At 43.5% G+C, this 17,870-nt stretch overlaps 1 protein-coding gene across 6 annotated transcripts in view; it reads right to left on the bottom strand.

Annotated features, from left to right (window-relative positions):
• Window positions 1–17,870, bottom strand: part of GALNT16 (polypeptide N-acetylgalactosaminyltransferase 16) — a 76,471-nt gene that overhangs the window by 43,528 nt on the left and 15,073 nt on the right. The window contains exons 1-3 of one of the 6 annotated variants that reach the window (XM_053944824.1): window positions 17,492–17,579; window positions 16,593–16,666; window positions 15,795–15,824 (exon numbers count right to left, since the gene is read on the bottom strand). The exons of 3 other annotated variants lie outside the window; for them this stretch is intronic. The gene's annotated coding sequence lies outside the window, so the exon portion shown is untranslated. Of the gene's footprint in view, window positions 1–13,590; window positions 13,788–15,794; window positions 15,825–16,592; window positions 16,667–17,491; window positions 17,580–17,870 lie in introns of those variants that run through there. 2 more of the 6 variants (XM_053944825.1, XM_053944823.1) reach the window with 2 other exon arrangements.

The following is a 17,870-nucleotide window of genomic DNA, read 5'->3' as shown; positions in this document are numbered from 1 at the left end:
GAGAACAAGCCAGCACAGCACAACCACCAGCAGCGAGATGCTGGGAAGCAGAGCAGTGCCTGGAATGCTACAGAGACAGGTGCTACTCAGCTCTGTTACCCTACTGCACATGGATGGGCTATTACTGGCACACATCAGAGGGCAGGACTGAGAGCTGCAGCAACTCCCAAAAAATTCCAAGCGAGCAAGCTACTCTCTATGGACTGAATCTGCAAGATCATGTGAGCTAAATGCTTGTTGCCAAAAGCATTTGCTTTAGAGGGGGTGTTGTATTTCCAGTTCACACTAGGAATCCCAGTGTGCACATGGCTTTTGTTATGTCTCATGAAAAATCTGTACACTTCTCCAAAAAACTGTTCCTAGTCCTCAGAGACAAAAGCCTGTGCCTGACAGCACAAGGCCTATTCTATTCATGCTTTGTTAAACTGTGTAAAGCATTTTAAATGTGGTTTGGGAACCATGCACTTATGGAACTTCTACTATGAAATTTTAATAAAAATTACCACAGTTAAATAGAACCATCACTGTTCTTTGAGAAGTGCAAGTGCTGACAGCAGAGCCCAGAGACCAATTTGAATGTTTCATTTGTAGCTTGCACAAACTGGAGTAACACAATGGAAAGAGTAAAGCAACTTGATCAGCTCCCATGGCACCTAGCTGGTCACAAAAAAATTTCTACTGCCATTAACACTGGGCAATCTTGAGGCGTGCTGCAAGTCCCAAGCTGGAGACCAGCAGTGGATGCCCAGCAGGGGATATTTCCAATGCCCTCTGGGAAGAGTCCATGGTCACCAGCTCACAGGGCTTCTCCAGGCCCTGTGACCGAGCTGTAGCTGCCATGGGATGGTGAAAGTGAGAAATAGAGGTTGTCTGCTGCGGTTTGCTTTCCAGTACTGATGCTTACCCAAAGTGCCACTCCACCTCCCTATTCTTTTTTGGGCATTTATTGCCTTCTGTGCATGCAGAGGCAATTCTCTGTCAGCTCTGCAAGACTTGCATCTCAACTCTCTTCTGGTTTTGTCCTGAGAAGCCCTTTCTCTCTATGCCTGCCTCATGACTAGAAAGTCATGCCATTCCACCAAATATTTTCTATTTTGCTCTTCTTTTCTTCTCTCGCAGTTTTGCCAGACACTGAGTTGTTGACAAGGAAAGTGTCCTCAAGAATCTGATCCAAAAAGGTGGAAATTCTGTACAAGATAAGAAAGGAGAAACAACTACATTTCTGTGTTTGGTTTCCAATAGCAACATTCTCCCCACAACCAGCAATTTTTGGATGCCACATTCAGACCCTCCTCTAAGAGATACAGAAGATCACACAATGTAGTCCATGTTATTGCCTACAGCGTGGATTAGGTGAACATCAGAGGCTACTATGATGTCTGCCACAAGCAGACATGGGCTGTTAGTGTGAAGAACTTGGAAAAAGGATATTGCTGACTTAGAGGTAACAACAGTGTGTTGATGGACAAGGTCTGGTCACCAACCTTCAAGGAGACTTGCCATGGTTTGTCAGCTGGTCTTTTGGGCAGTTTAAGGGAAGAAAGCAATGCAAGAGAGCAAAAGTGTGTGGGAAGTTTACCAGGGGAGCAGCAAAAAAAAAAAAACCCCTTGAGTAATTAAATTACTGCCTCTATCATGAGCAGTGGTTCTCTGATACCCTCATCCAAATCCTCAGCACACAGAAGGGTGGCGTCTGTCTCACCACACTCCCAGCTCCTTGCTTTCATGTGTAAGTACTCACAGTCTTGCTTCTGAGGCAGCCACGTGGCCTCCGCCTAATGATCCTACTTAGCCATTGCTGTAGTGTCTCTGTGGAGAGGCATCCTTCGTGCAATATTTCATCCAGATCCTGCATGTCCTTGTCTACAGGAGGGAAGAGATGCTTCCAGGAAGCATGGCTGAATCATTTTGCCCAGATCTCAAGGACATGCAATGCAGCATGTGTTGACAACTGGAGGACGGCCAAAAGTAACACCGAGTGCACAAGTGCCAGCACTACAGCACACATCAGTGTCACTCATTTTGCAAACAGCAACCCAAAGAGCATGGGTTACTTGCTGCTGTGCTGGTTATGTGAGCTCAGCACCACACTGTGTACAAAGAAGTTACTTCCACATGCAGTGACTGGCTTCCACACCAACTAACCTCTCTCCATGCTCACCTAGATTAACAATCAATGCATAAATCCTGCTAATTTGGATTCCCCTCTCAATACAGTAATGATATATATTCTTTGTAGAATAATAACCTGAGAAGCTGGAATTTATATAGTATATATCTATATAACATATAGCACAAGGAGATGACTTCTATCAAGTATGTCCATCTTTGACCCAGCTGTTCAATCCTGAAGAGACTTTCAGCAGTTAACAAGGATTAGACTCTAAACAGTGTTCTGGCACAGTTGCCCAGAGGCAGGAAGACATTGCCCATAGCTGGAGGGAGGGGATATTATGCCCTAAGGTATCCTTCTGCACTTTTGACACTTTCCAGGAGTGTTGAATAAAGCAAAGCAATGGAAGCAAAAAAGGGCTTCAAAGATACATGCCTAAGGGCACTCTTTTCCAAGCTTGGAGGAAATGAGGCTGCTCAGAACCACAGAAATTCAGACCCCGGATGAGGTAACACAGTTGCCAAGGTGCATTTCTTCCCTCAGTTTGATGTCTAATGCACACAAATGTCTATTATGAAAATGTACAGTATAATTTTTGGTTTAATATATTTATGATATTTACATACATTGATTTTGTATAAAAAACACCCACATGTCCAGACTCACATATATCTGGCTTCCATGTTTGTTCATTTTTTATCTCATACCCTGGAATAATGCCATTTGTTTCCTATTCAGCAAACTTTGTTATGACATGAACACTGCCACTTTTGCTCATAGGAACATTTATGCTGTTGTATTCCACTCCAGGAGAAAAACAATGTGGAAAACCCCATGAGAAATAGTGAGTGGATGGTTTTCAAAATTACTGACTACCAGCACAAGCAGGGAGTGTGAGGTCTGTAGGGTTGCTGCTCCTTGAAACAGCACTTTTTTTCTAAGCACATTGCCCTGTATCCATAAATATCCATGACAACATCTGGTGCTAGGGAGAAGACAGACAGGACAGCACATTTTTTGAATACCTAAGGGACTAGGCTGTTCATGTTGGCACCCTCACCAAAGCAGCACCACTGTCACAAAGAGATTCCAGCAGGTAGCTGGGGACACAGTGCCTCTGGGTATGAAGGTTTTGCACAGAGAAGATGGTCACATGAAGCTGTCTGCATTCAGACATCTGTTTAGTATCACACAGGAAATCTACTCAGCAAAAGCCATCCAGGTTACTTACTGTATGTAGGAATACTGCTCTGTTAAAGGTCCTACCTACACAATCTTTAAAAGTGTGTTTTGAGATCCTTCAGAGTAATAAAGGTACTATGTGAAGAAGAATTTTTTTCTTTTTAAAAAATAGCCCTGTCTTCATAGACATTTAAATATGCAATGAATACCTCTTGTTTCCCAGTGATTTAGAACTAGGAAAACAACGAAGAAGGAACATTATTCTGATATTTGTGTGCTAATTTGTGTTAGATACTCTGTGGCCACTTGGGTGTTACCTGAACCCTGATTTATAGCACCCGTATCAAGACAGACTGACATATGGCATTCTGTATCAAGATGATACCCCATGGCCACCTGGTAACAGCCAAAAAGCTGACAAGACAGTTCAAATGAGGGTGGTCCATGTCTTCATAAATCATCAGTCACATAAAGTGCATCTCTCTCTGCCCACTCCCCCACCTACGCTGTCTGCATAGGGACAACATGTGTATGTGCCTGCCTGCTGATGTACTAATCTATTTCCTTTGAACTTGAGTGACCTACATTCGGTCCTTCCTCCCAGTGAATCACAACTGTCTGGAGTGACAGATGCTGCCACAGATATTTTCACAGAAAAAGAGATGGCAACTTTAAGCCTCATAAGCTGCTAACATAGTAAGTGGTGAACTGGTTACCTAAGAGATGAGCAGAAGTCAGCTGGCACTGAGAAGCGGGCACCACTCACTCGAAGTATTAAAGTATTTAATTATGTTAAGCTTGCGGCTCATTTTCTTTGCCTTCAAGATCACACTGTAAGGGATTTTTGCTAAGGCTAGAGAAAGGAAGCCGAAGTACCTTTTTAATCATTCATCCTCAAGCGCTTTAAATTGAGATTAAAAGATTAAGAATAAAATAGCGCTGTTTTGCAACTAGCCAACATTCTCACCCCACAAAAATAATGTACACGTGCACAGCTGAGCCAGGAAGACAAAGGGATGCCTCAGGACATTTCACACCCCCACCAGGGACAAAGCCAGCCCCACAGCAGGAGGTGGGAATTTCTCCCCGTCTTCCAACAAGGACAGATTTTCCTCTAATGTGTTTTTGTTAGCAGGTCTTGTTCAAACAGTCATGATTTTAAATATCAACCAGTTCTGCACCAACTCTCTCCCCTCTCCCCATGTTAATCACCGGGCTGACCCTGTCACACCTCTCACAGGTAGCTGCACCAGGCATCCTGCAGATGGAGCCGGGTGGCAGTCTGGCCCCAGGAGCCACACTCCTTCCTGCCTTTGTGCCAGCTGGGCCCAGTACCATGCTGCTTCTGGAGGCTGGCCCGCAGCCCCAGAGCCTGCACGGACCTTGTCTTCCCAGGAGATAACACCTGAACAGGATCTGACCTTGACGAGTCAAGTAATTTGCCACAACGCTCCACACAGCTCCTCCCCACATTAGCTTTTGAACATCACAGAGAAAGGCTTTAGGCAGGACATATTGTTTGGGAGACAAACAGGCCCAATATGAAAATGCAAATTGTCTGTAAACCAGCAACCAAAGTGACATTTAGCAGAGTGACTTAATATAGCTCCTCATGTCACTGCTGAATCATGACCTGGTTTCTTAGAGAATTTCAAGAATGACCTTCAGCTTACAATGTAAACTTGTATTTTGGAGGCTTGAAGCTTGAGGTCTACTCCCAAAGATTGTACAGGCATTCCTTCTGTAGTGACAACAGCAATGGTGCATATACATCCATGATTTATTACAAAAATGAGTCCCTTTGTATAAGACCTTCTTCACTCAGACATCATCTCTGCTAGGCATCCAGCCCTGCAGCATGCAACATTGTTTTCTAATAGTGGAAAAACTCACTTCCTATTTGTCCATGAAGATTTGAGACTATCAGGCCATTGCCATTTTGTTTAGGAGCCAAATGATATTCCATTTTAATTGATTAATTTTTCATTTACTGCATTGCTCCAATTCCAGGACTTAGCAATCAATGTGAACTGACAAAACCCTCAGGGCTGCACCCTGCTACTGTTTGGGTCTCCATTTGCAAAGGCATTAAATTCACCTCCCCAACAGCAAATTTAATCAAGCATGCATACCAATGAAGAATCATGCAATGGGCTCATATATGCCTGTCAGATATGAAAAACACCTGTGTTATGCTATGCAGGCCTCTGCCATTCTAGACTTCAATCACACTAATAACAGAGGGCCCCTCAACAGCCCCTCAGCTCTGCCATTTAGTCACTGTCAACCAGGAAAGAGCTGGGCACATAAGGAAGAGCAGAACCACGGAAGCATCACAAAAATACACTCAGAACAGGTATTGCCACAGCCACTGCTCACAGAAATATCGTTCCACCCATGCACAAAGTTCTGCAGCCCCTCACACAGCCCCTTGTCTCATTCTGCAGGTGCAAACTGCAGCAAAACAAAGTCAGTGATAGCGAGGATCTTTAAAATCCATTACTCAATCAATCCCTGTCCAATACAAAGGGTATCATCTGATTCTGCACACACAATGCTCAAAGTTCTGTATCATAAGAACATCTTGTAAAGATACAACTCCTGGGTTGCGTTGTTAGGACAACTCATGGCTTTTCTATGGATACGATAAATTTTCGCTGTCAAAGTTGCAAAAAAGAAAAAGGTGGATATCTAGAAATTCAAAACCCAGAAGGTAAAGAACTTGATTTTCAAAACAAGTAACATTTGAATGTTCTGTGGTCAGCAATAACACCACTACAGACACCTTGGGCTATAGTAGTTTCTTCTGACCTGGCTTAACCATAAATATGATCAAGCAGATTTTGGGAGCTGCTGGTTTTGAGTTCATTTATGAAAAGGTATGTCTGGCATTTTTCTCCACATATTCAACTAATGAAATTTTGCCCAAATTCCATTTTTAAAAAGCTCCCAGTCATATAACCAAGTCCCACTTCCCTCTCACCCAAAAACTCCACTCCTGACACACCAGACTCCTCTCCTGGCCACCCAGCTCACCTGGTCATCAGCTCAGCAGTTTCCACTCTGTGAGCAAGATTTCCCTTTTCAAAGTTCATGTATGGGTCACAGTAAGAAATGTGGGTGTCTGTTTAATTTCACTGGGGCAGTGATCCTAACCTTTGGCTTCTCAAGGATGTTGTGTGAGTATAACCAATACTGTCAAGAAGACAGCTTTCCCTTCTCAAGATCAGATGCTTTTTAAAATTTCTCCTCTTCTGAAGTATGACAGCTGAGTATGACCAGTAGGATTGAGTGATCTCCACTCACAACCCTGGGCAACACAACAGCCTCACCTACCTCCCATGGCCAAAGGAGCACTGGGCAGGTGCATTTTCCACCACACAGACCTCTTTCACCAAAGAGAGAGAACAACTCCAAAAAGCCACTGGTCAAAGAACCTTGCCCAGGCCTTCAGCAGCCTTCCTAAATATGAATGAAAAATAAATGTAGACACATCCAGTCTTGTCACAGCTCCATGAAACCCACAGGGTTGCTCATGAGGATGAGCACTGCTTGGTGAGTTCTGCTTTCTCCTCTCCACACAAAGCTACATGAAGCACATAGGCTTTGTTTGTCTTCAGAAAAACACAATGTAAAGTTCTGAGTTATCGTAAATTGCTAGTTAAATTCAGTGGTAAAATTGTCAGTGACATCAGCAGCATTTCAGCCACAATAAAAATACAAACAGGGAGAAACAAACACACACAGAGTACTCACAGAGGGCCCAATTTCCTGCTATCTGTCTGAATTTCAGAAAAATTAAACTGCTTAGCACATTAAGGCTCCCTTTCTTACAACTCTTTATTTGCTCTGGAAAATGGCTCTTGTTCAGAAACCATTTTAACTATATTGTAAATGGCCTTCATTACCCAGAAGACAAATAATGTATAAACTTCTAGCTGGAAATTGTGGTGGTGATGTAAAGATTAAAAGCAAAACAGCTTGTTTGATGTATGGAGTCTGTAAAACAGCTTTTTCTCCCAAACAGGAAAAAAAAAAAGTTGAGACATTCTTCACATTTCTGGCTTGCTCTTGTTGGGTTTCAGCATTTCTGGCTCCACAAAGGAACATGGGCAATGAACAAATATGAACAACAAAGGAAAGGAAATGTGCTGAGAGGTTTCTTCAAAGTAGATTAAAAAAAAAAGTAATAAAACCAAAAGCAGAACTGTGGTTGCAAGCATCAAAGATATCACAAAATAAACTCTAAAAACTCTCCAAACCCTGAAAACCCACAAAAACTTGAAAGGACTGTTGCAGATACAGAAGCAGGAGGCCTGTCCCTAGATCATAAAAGTTTAATGAGAAAGAGAAATTAGCTTGTAATTCTGCATTACAGTCTAGAATAAGCACTTCTTACCTTAGCTGGTTGAATGTAAAAAGTGTTCTGTATGAGTCTGACCATGGACCAATGGCATGCAGGCAGTGCACTCATCTCCATGCCCCAATCCAGACAGCTTCTCTCTGCCAGTGCTGAAGGCAGCTGGACCAGCAACACACCCAAATGCCAATAAAGATTAACACTCTTTAGCAGAGCACCTTGTACTGAACAAAACAGACTTAACTGTTCAAATCTGATTTTTGATTAGCACAAAGGCAGCTGCCAGTGAGGCCCCTGCAGCCACCATGTGAACATTAGCTCTCATGCCCAGTAGCACTCACTGCTCACAATCCAGCCAACTGCCAGGACAGCAGTCTTTAACATTTCTCCCTAATTAAGATATTTAGGATTAAGATATGTACTGATGAAGGACTCTTCATGATCTGTCAATATATACAGGTCTTTATACAACTGTCACTCATACAGCTTACAGCTCTCTTTCTCTCTTGTCCCTTCCTCCCCAAGCCAAAATAAAAAAGGCATATTTAAGGCTGTAGGGTTAGGTACTCAACAAAAAGGGCAATCCTGAATTTTAAGTGTCAATACAAAGCTACTTCTATCATGCATGTCCACTAAAAGCTTTAACTGGCATGACTGCACATAATTCCAACATGTGCCCTCATGCAGGAGGCTAAACTCTCTGGAGTTCTTCCTCTGCTTCCCTGCAATCATGCGCAAAGTACATCAGAAACAAGTGGTGTGCCAAAAGTGTTCCGATCAAGGCCCCACTGATATCTCGCAAATTTAAAAAATTTGAAGCCTGAAATCATAGTCAGGCCTGCAACTTGGTCCCAAGGGGAGCCAGAGCAGCACTAAGCCAGAGAAGTCTCTGCATTCCAAGAGGCAGCTTCCTTCACATATGCTAGGATCCTGTCAGGATCACCCTTAGGAAGGGATGCAGGAAAAAAGACTTTTCTTTTTTAGGAGGCAGCATTTTCACAGAATCACAGAATGGGTGAAGTTGGAAGGGATCACAGTGAAGTCTGTGATCTGGTCCAACCTCCCTGCTCAAGCAGGGTGATCCTAGAGCACATGGCACAGGATTGTGTCCAAATGGTTCTTGAATATCTCCAGTGAGGAAGACTCCACAACCTCTCTGAGCAATCTGTTCCATGTGGATAGTCACCCACAGAGGACAGAAGTTCCTTCTCATGTTTAGGTGCATCATTTTCTGCCCGTTGCCTCTTGTCCTATTGCTCAGCACCGTGGAGGAGAGCCTGGCTCCACCCTCTGACACTCTCTGTGGAAGACTGAAAAGGTCCCCTCTCAGTCATCTCTTCTAGAGGCTAAGCAGGCCCAGCTCTCTCAGTGTTTCCTCACAAGAGAGATGGTCCAGTTCCCTCATCATCTTTGTCATTTTGAGGTTTTTTTCTCCTCTTCAAAGTCAGGCCTTCTCAGGACAGATCTTTTCCTCTTCTAACATCAGCTCTATAATTATAGCAGAATCCCCTACACCTCTGTAATGGTCATTCTGGAAGTTCCTTCCCTTCTTCTCCTTATCTATTGCCCAGTCCTGCAGTATTTTCCAGTGGATGCTTGTGGAAAGGAAAATGGCTATCCAAGCTACCAAGAAACCCCATGCCATAGGCATGCTGTGGAAGGACCTGCTCCATCTCTGCCAGAAACTCAGTGTGCTCTGCTATTGGTACCTTCCCTCTTGTAGAATTTTAACACTGCCCAAAACAGTAGAAAAATGGAAAACAAGAATGAAAACACAGCAAAACCCATAACCACTTCACACACAAATAAGCACCACACCAGGGAAGAAGCTGAACTCCCTTTGCCTTCTCCCAGGCCTGCCATTGAATGTGCTGCTGGAAGCAGCAAATGACACCAGTTTCCTTCAACTAGTCTAAGCCCTCCAAATGTCTGATGAAAGACCCAAGCTATTCTTAAACTCAAACTGCAGGATATTCCAGTGCTCCAGAGTGCATTTGGCTGCTCATCTCTCATTGCCTGGATGGGTAGCAAACAGGCAGTGACAGACACACACCAACAGCCTGCAACTGCTCCTAGCCTGTCTCAAGCAGAGGGAGCAGTAGGTCTCATATTTGGAAAGACCCCAAAGTATCATAAACCTGCTGTAGTTTCCCTTTACAGCACATTTCTTTCTCTGATTGCATATGCAACCACCAGGGCACAGGCTATAAAGCTCAAACCTACAGTTAATACAGAGATCTGCTTGCATTTCTAGATGTTTGTTACCATAGCAATACCACAGTACTTTTTAGCTTTAAAAAAAAAAAAAAAAACAAAAGCAACAAAACAAGCTAAGTCCTTATCCGGTGCACACAGAACCAGTTCCCAGTTATGTGAGAAGGAAACCTCACAGTGTGCTGTGGATGTGGCACAGCCTCCTGCCCGGGAGCAGGGTGCTGAGAGGAGATGCTCAGCTCCTGCCTCAGCCCCGCTGTGATTGCAGGGCTCTGCCCACCTCATTCACCAAAGCTGTTTCTGACGCCTGCACCCAGCATGGTGCTGCTTCCTACCCACGCTGATCAGCACCACATCACTGCACTTCTCACCTCTTGGGGAGCTCTCGTGATTAACTTTTCTCAGAACATGCATCAGATTCTTAGGAGCATCCACTTTCAGCTTCTTCCTCAAACAGCCCAGCCAAAAGGAGCTTACAAGACCAGCACAAATAACCTAAAGCCAACTTTTCCTTCAGTGCTAGAGTTTACTTCAGGGTCTGGTAGTGATCTTCAGAAGCCTTAAAACAACTACCCTAAGACTGTTTTCCAGGCCTGCCATATCAACACACAGCTTGGACAACAGCTTGTTTTTCAGCATACCATTTACAGGCTATTCCAAAACATGTGAAAAAGACAAAAAAAGTTGACTGACACCTATTTACTCCTCAAATACCACTAACTGTAGTCATGTTCAGAATCAAGGCTACCCACAGGAGAATCCTTCCAGAAGCAGAAAGATACATATTCTTTTGCCAGAAGATTTCTTTTGTATTTTTTTTAAGAGTCAAACACTTGGTACATTTGGGTAATTTTGGAAAGCTGGCACTTTAGCAACCAATGCCCCAAGCTAGTGGAGCAGAAAAGCTTAGCAGCACACTTCATTAGAAACCAGTGAAGTTAAACAATAGAAAATTGTCTCCCACCATCAAACCTTTGTGAGGTATGTCCATCATAAAATGGAACAATTTATGCACACCTATCCTGCTGATGCACTTGGACTGCACACAACCCACGTCTGTAGGCCTGTTCACAGAGGGTAACTGCCTGGTACAGCTCCTGCAAATGAATACTCATTCCTTAAACACAGGCAGCTCAGGTTTGTGCTGCAACACTAAAGGCCTGGAATTGACAGATATCTGTCAGCCACGCAGATCAAGAAAATGAATAATTTCATTAGAGGACAGCAGAAAGGTATCTTTCAAAAGTTCACTGATCTTTAGTCAGAGATTAGGCAAGAAATCATGTTTCTCATTGCAGAAAAGTGATTTTCCCCACTGAAGGCAAAATTGTAATATGAGAAAGATTGCTTCAGAAATGGCTGCCTTTGAGAGAGACAATTGACACGGACCATGCACTGTGGTGAAGGCAATGCAATAGCAATTTATATCTCTGTATTAAGCAGTGTCAAAAGTTCAAATCCTACTGTGCCAGGTCTAAGACACGCTGATAGGTGCCAAGAGAAAAGATACCTATCTCAAGGAGGCTGATTAACTTGGGAACACAAAAAAAAAAATCCATTAAAATCTCATGGGCAGAGGTACTGCAACTCTCATAGCAATCACAAGTAAATGCTCATTTATTGTGCTTTTAATCAATGGAGTTGAAAGCATTTCACTGGTTTGGCTGGTGGGGCCTCTGCTGCAAGGCTTAGAGATCACCTCCAAGCTAAAGAGGGGTCTACCCACTGCAAGCCACTGGTGACTTTATCAAAGGATAAATCTGTGAGTGATCCCGTCTTGAGCAAGCTTACCCTCACACAGGAGGGTAACCTGGCTTGTCCCCAGCTCTTGGAAGCCCCAAATCTTGCTCACGAGTGCCCAAGACAAGAGAAGCTGGAGAGGAAGAAAGGCAGCTGGGTCCCAGAGCTGTTTGCTCCACCATCCATTTCTACAGGATGCCTCTGGAGCTTTTAAATGAAAGGTATTCAGGACAAACCTCTGCTGGGGATGGAAGTGCATCAGCCAAATTGATCAGGTTTGGCATCTTCTTAGGTATGTCAATTCTTTTGGTAAATACAGGGAGCATTCTGATCTCCAGTGCTTTTGCTCAGGTATCCAAATTGCTTGCCAGTATTTTGTTTGCACCACTCAAAGAGTAGGAGAAACAGTAGTTGAATTAGTACTTTGAACAAAACAGGGAAATAAGTAAAAAGATGATAAAAATCCTCTGTACTGAAAAAAACTTCTGCCACAAGAACCTCAAGGCTTTCAATATATACAGACACAAATAACATGCACAAATCTCCCCTACAACTCAGTTCAGAAATTGTGAATGTAGCCATATCTTTGGCTTCCTAAAAAAAATATTGTTCCTTTTTTTCCTCATCTGAAAGTGAGGAAGATCTACAGGGATGTTAAATAGCTGCTATACTCTGCAGTCTAGAGCAAGGGGGAAAAGCAAAAGAAAACAAAGTTGGTCCTATCTTGCTACTTGCAATGGACTTCCCCTCCAAATTAGTTTTCTTTATCCATCCTGCCAGGCCCCCTGCAAGCTCTTCCCATCCCACATCACTTAGATGCTCTGAGTCAGAGGCTGTCAGACTTTTCTATCTACATGTTAATATTCTCTCTGAGTTATGGAACCTTTTAGGCCAGTGGCTCAGACTGCAAGGATATTCCCAGCAAGGCTGCTCCAGCTGTCCTTGGAGCTGAACTGAGAGCTGCTAGTCCAACTGGCAGCTTTCCACCCTGTCCTCCACTCAGTGCTCAGCTGGAGCTGAGGGTGCAGCAACTACCCCAGCAAACAGCCATCTCTAACCTGGTAACATCTTAACAGATCAAAGATCCTACACTTACTCCCTCACCCATCAGATATGCTCTTAACAGACTCCTCCTCTTATAACATATAGAGCAATATTGCCAGAACCTATTTCCAAATGACTGATAAATTTTGTAGGGAAGCAGCAAGTGGGAAAAGTGTATATAGAACACCCATCCCCACCCTCTGTTTTCCTGCACACATTCATCCCTTCAATCTCTTCCCAGAGCACTGTGTTAACCTGTGTGAAGCAGTAAGTTTTTAATCAAGGGGAGGAAGAATTCCCTCAATTTATTTTAGTTAATAATGACTTTATGTTACCCTTCACTGCACACTTTTATGTTACCAGGCAAGTAACAGACATCATCCCTCTCATACCCCCTGTTAATAGCACACTAACAACAGTAATTTTCTTTGCAGTCAACCCACCTGAAGCAAAACATTTCCAGAATGGTGTCTTCACCTCCACCCAAGTGCTTCAACCTTGAGTACAAACATCATGGCAACAGAGCAAAAATAGTTTTCCTCAAGGACCACAGCCAGCCTCTGGTAGAGATAACCTGGCTTTTGTTTCTCCTGTTTCCCCCCCCACACTCCTTCCAAATACAACTAATATCCCTCACTGTCTTCTCAGTCCTGCTACTGGAAGATGACCTCTGTCCCTACACGTAGCAGGGCCCACATCTCCCACAGGTATGGGTCTGTACTGACTCAGCCTCTGCCTCTCTCACAGCCCAGAGGGGAGGCAGTACCCAGGGAAATACAGGCATTATTTGCAGATAGATGGAGGGATGTCTTGGTAAGAGTAGTTTCTCCTGCATTTCACAACCTTGCAAGCAGTGTCCCTACCAGCACCTGGCAAAATCTGGTGGAATGGCATAGTTGCTCATCGTAACCTGTAGAGCAAAATATAAGATGAGTACCTTCTCAGAGCAAGAGGAGCTTGCCTGCAGGCTCTCAAATCAAATATTCTCCCTTCTTTCAGCAAGCCACCACAGCTGTCTACCACTTCTGCCATTTGTGTGATCCCAGAATGATCTTTTGGAGGACACTTTCAGTGATGTTCACAAGACTGCAGTCATATCTTGCAGCACCCTTGGGAAATGATTAACACTTCCTTTCCATCTCAGCTTAAAGGGAAAACTGCAAAGCACAAAACAGCTTAATCAAACATCTACTTCCAGATCTACCCAAGTCCTTCACCCAAAAGACCTTGCTACTCTAAAACCCACAGTGTTTTATTTAATTAACTGCTGTTTTCAGCAGCACAAAGCAGCCACTGAAGAACAAGTCTTCATTAAACACATTGACCTAGCTATTATGCTTAAAGGACAGAAGCAGCTGAAAATATCAGCTTTGACTGTGAGAGCCAGAGTGGGATTTGGCCCGGTACAGTACAAGTGAGCCCACCTGATACAACACTAGCCCTCCCAAAACACACTTACTCCATTCCCCCTGTGAGCCTCATATGTGGGATTCCCCATCTGCCTCTGCCTGCCACACTGGTCCTCAAGGCTCCAGGGTTGAGGGCAAAGTCTTTGCCAAGTTAGAAAAGGGCTCAAAACATGCCTGAGACAGCTTCCATACGTTCACTTCCTTTTGAGTCAGGGAAGGAAATGTTTCTCCTTAGCCATCTGTTAATACCATGATATCCATCTGGAGAGGAAGAAAGGAGACAAAACAGCTAAAAGAAAAATTCCCCAAGGAGTTTAATGGGGTTTTTTTGCTAAAAAACACACCAAAATAAATTCTGCAGTAGTCCAATAGTTGCTAGCTTAGGAGGAGGGCCCTGCTGCACCCCTGGCAAGCATTTCAATAAAGCTGATGTGCTTTGCAGCCTGCAAGATGTTCTTGCTTTAGTCTCTGCAAAAGACACAGACCCTTCAAAACCTGAAAGTAAGCAATTAATCCCTGGTGCTGGAAGCTAGGCTTCACATAGGAGAACCTAATAATTCTTGAACTTTGCAGAGACAATGGACTTTCTCTTCTTTGAACACTTCCAAAATGGCATGCGTTGGCCACCTGAGGGAGAGCAGAGAGAAAAAGCAGGGTGCAAGATGCAGCCCAAGCCAAGCTGTTACTTTTTAAACTATCATAGCAAATTATTTTCTTGCATTCTACCCCTTCCTTTCTAGTGGCAGTATGGGGGAAGAGAACTTAGATGTTTTAGGAGAGGGCAGCTGTTAAAAATTTCAGCATGCTGTGATTTTCCCCCTTTATCCCCACTGAGCTAGATATTTTTGAATATGCAAGTTTTAAGCATTTGCTGATCAACAGATAGCAAGCCTTGTGGAACTACCTCAACTCCTGGCTTTTGCTTATCCTGTTTCCCCCCACTTTTCAACTCAAAAGTCACTAGTTCATTAACTAAGTAAAAGCATAATAATGGTAGCACAGCAATATCATAAGGAACCTCGTCTTTCAGCAGACATCAAGGATTGAAAGGCTATAGAAATAGTAAACAATAGCAGACACATTTCTGAGGATGTGACTGATCTCTATTCCCTGCCACAATAACAAGAGAAAGATGCCCATGCTTATGATGAATTCTTCTAATTAAGAACCCTGTGCAAATGGCATGTGTTTCACATGAGGGAATTTGTCTGAACCAGGAACCAAGTTCAAGGATAAAATTCAATTGCATAGCTAGGTAAGCACAAATCACAGTGACACTCTTCCCTCTGCCAGGCAGGAGCCAATGAACCATTCCTGGACATTTGTTACTGTCTGCCTCATTTGAGCCACTTATTACAAGGGCCTTCACCTCGCAGCATTGCAAGATGTCCCACTTGCAAACAGAGACCTGAGCACTCTCAGTGCTGCCTCCTAAAGATACCCAGTGAGGAGAGGCATCATCCTCAGGAGGCAAAGCATGCTGGCACTGCACATCAGCAGGATATATTCACTTCAGTTTTCCCTATTACCCCTGCCTTCCCTGCAGAAGAGCCATGACTATTTAAACATGCACTGAAGCTCTAAGGAAGGGGATGTCAGTTAAATGCCCAGCGGGAAAGACATTCAACGAGAAAGTCAATGGAGCCTGAGCAATCAGTGTAAATCAAGACTTTAACCTTTCTGAGCCTCCTTCAGACTCTTGATGTGTAAAAGAAGATGCTTAAACACTTACCACATTTCTGAAGAGTCAAGTGCACATGACCTGTCAATGCAAAAAATGTTTATTACTGAAAGTGCCAACTGAAGTGTTTCAGTCTTATTGTCTGTGGACTGTTTTCCCTGTAAAAACCATTGGGCAGAACAGATGCCACTACAAATCTGTTTAATGTAGATATATGGATTCATTTTCAACGTGTACATCTCTAGTAGATAGATCCTTATCTTGATGCAATATCCAAGTCCTAACTAATCTGACACTACCAATTAAGTCATAGCTATAGCAGCCAGTACCCCAGTTTCTGGTGCATAAAACTGCAGTTTCTGTTTATTGACCAGTACAGAGAAATCTGGCTGCCTGGCAGCCAAATCAGATGGGAGCAGTCCCTTTCCAATGCAGCTAAGAAAACTTTCAAGGAAAATCATCCTCTATCCCTTGCTCTCTGGGGTAACACAATTAGGCCATGACATACTGACAGGTCATTTAATGCAATAGGAAAAAATCCACTGATAGCATTTCCCTTGCCTGAATGGAAGACAGGCTGTTAAATTATCTCTGAAGGAGCAGACAGGCCTCTACAGCAATCCTCTCCCCCCAAACCACATATCTTTAAAGAGCAACCAGCTCCAGGCCAGTCACATTGTAACTCTGTAACCCCAGTATCCTTAGATAATCTTTCCTGCTAGTTCCAGACACTGGTTCCAATCTGGCTCAATATACACTAAACCCATAGCATTGTGCTTACTGCATTTTATATTGGCAACCTATTGAATGGGATAGGGGAAAGGAACAGCTATCAGACAGTTTCTGTACCTCCCAAAGCAAGCCAGAAGCACCAGGAGCCATGGCACCATTTCTGCTGGAGGCACTCAGCATCTTCAGGGAGGCTGCAGTTATTTTAAGGCACTATTAAGAGTCTACATTTCAGTGAACATTCAAATATTTAAAATGTATTAAAATTGTTTTAAATATATTTTAATACTTACACACTCTCTCTATACTAGGAGAACACAATAAAGACAAAAAAGTCCCGCACTCCACACTTCTTCATACATCTTTCTCATCCCAAGGAAGCACCATGCAAATTCCTCCAATTCAGATAAGCTAATTCAGTAAATCAAGGGGAATATTGCCTTCACACCATCACACTCTCAGAAATATACCAAGTCAATTTCATTAAAGCTAATGGAGTTTTTTTAAAACATGTTTTTGAGAAATGCACAGTGACAAGTTCTTTCAGGTCAACACTTAACTAAAGCACAGTGTAAATACCTTCTTCCTTGCCAGACTTGGTGTCTGTCCTGAGAACAGACAGCTGAGCTGCCCTCTAACATTGAAGGTATTCCCATCAGTTGTTTTTCATACACTCTTTGGTAACACTGGAGGTACTGAACTGGCAGGAGAATTGTACATATTTCTTCTGGAAGCACAGCTATAGGGAGCCTGGATGGCACTACTAAACAGGTGGGGATTTTTTACTTGCCCTTTTCAGGAGCAAAGGTATTTCTTTTAGATCATCAGACTTTTGGTCTATTTTGGCCATCTTTTCCCCTCAAGTAAGTCCAAAGAGCCCATTTCTGCTTACAGTGCAGAGTCATTCTGAAAAACCAGTTCTGCAGATCCAATTCTGGCCCACTCCAACTACGCCAACAGAACCATGTGGACATATTCAAGAAGCAATAGCAAGTCTGTGTCAAACAAGACAGACTTACTGAAGGATGTTGAGTTGCTTGTGCTTGTTAGGAGCTTTCTTGAGGTGGCATATTATTGCTGACCTTGAAACATTACTCCTCACCCCTCTGATCAGGAGAGGTGCTCTCCAGCATGCTGCACAGAGTGGGTTATCCAGCCCAGGTACAGGCTGTACCCTGGGGCCCCACACTTGGACTGCCAAGTTTTCCCTGCCTGCGTTCCAGAATTATTTGCAATATGACCCAATATCACTCGCCAAAACAACAGTGGTAAAGGCCTGGCCATCCATTTGTAACTTTTCATCTCGCAGTTGATGTTGTCCAGACTGCTGGAGCCTGAGCTAGCCAAGCACCCCTTCTCAGCACAAAGCTGGGTCTGCAGTGGCAGCAGCAGATGGCC

Source organism: Vidua chalybeata, chromosome 6 (assembly GCF_026979565.1).
Source record: "Vidua chalybeata isolate OUT-0048 chromosome 6, bVidCha1 merged haplotype, whole genome shotgun sequence".
Lineage (NCBI taxonomy): Eukaryota > Metazoa > Chordata > Aves > Passeriformes > Viduidae > Vidua > Vidua chalybeata.
This window is presented reverse-complemented; position numbering and strand designations above follow the sequence as displayed.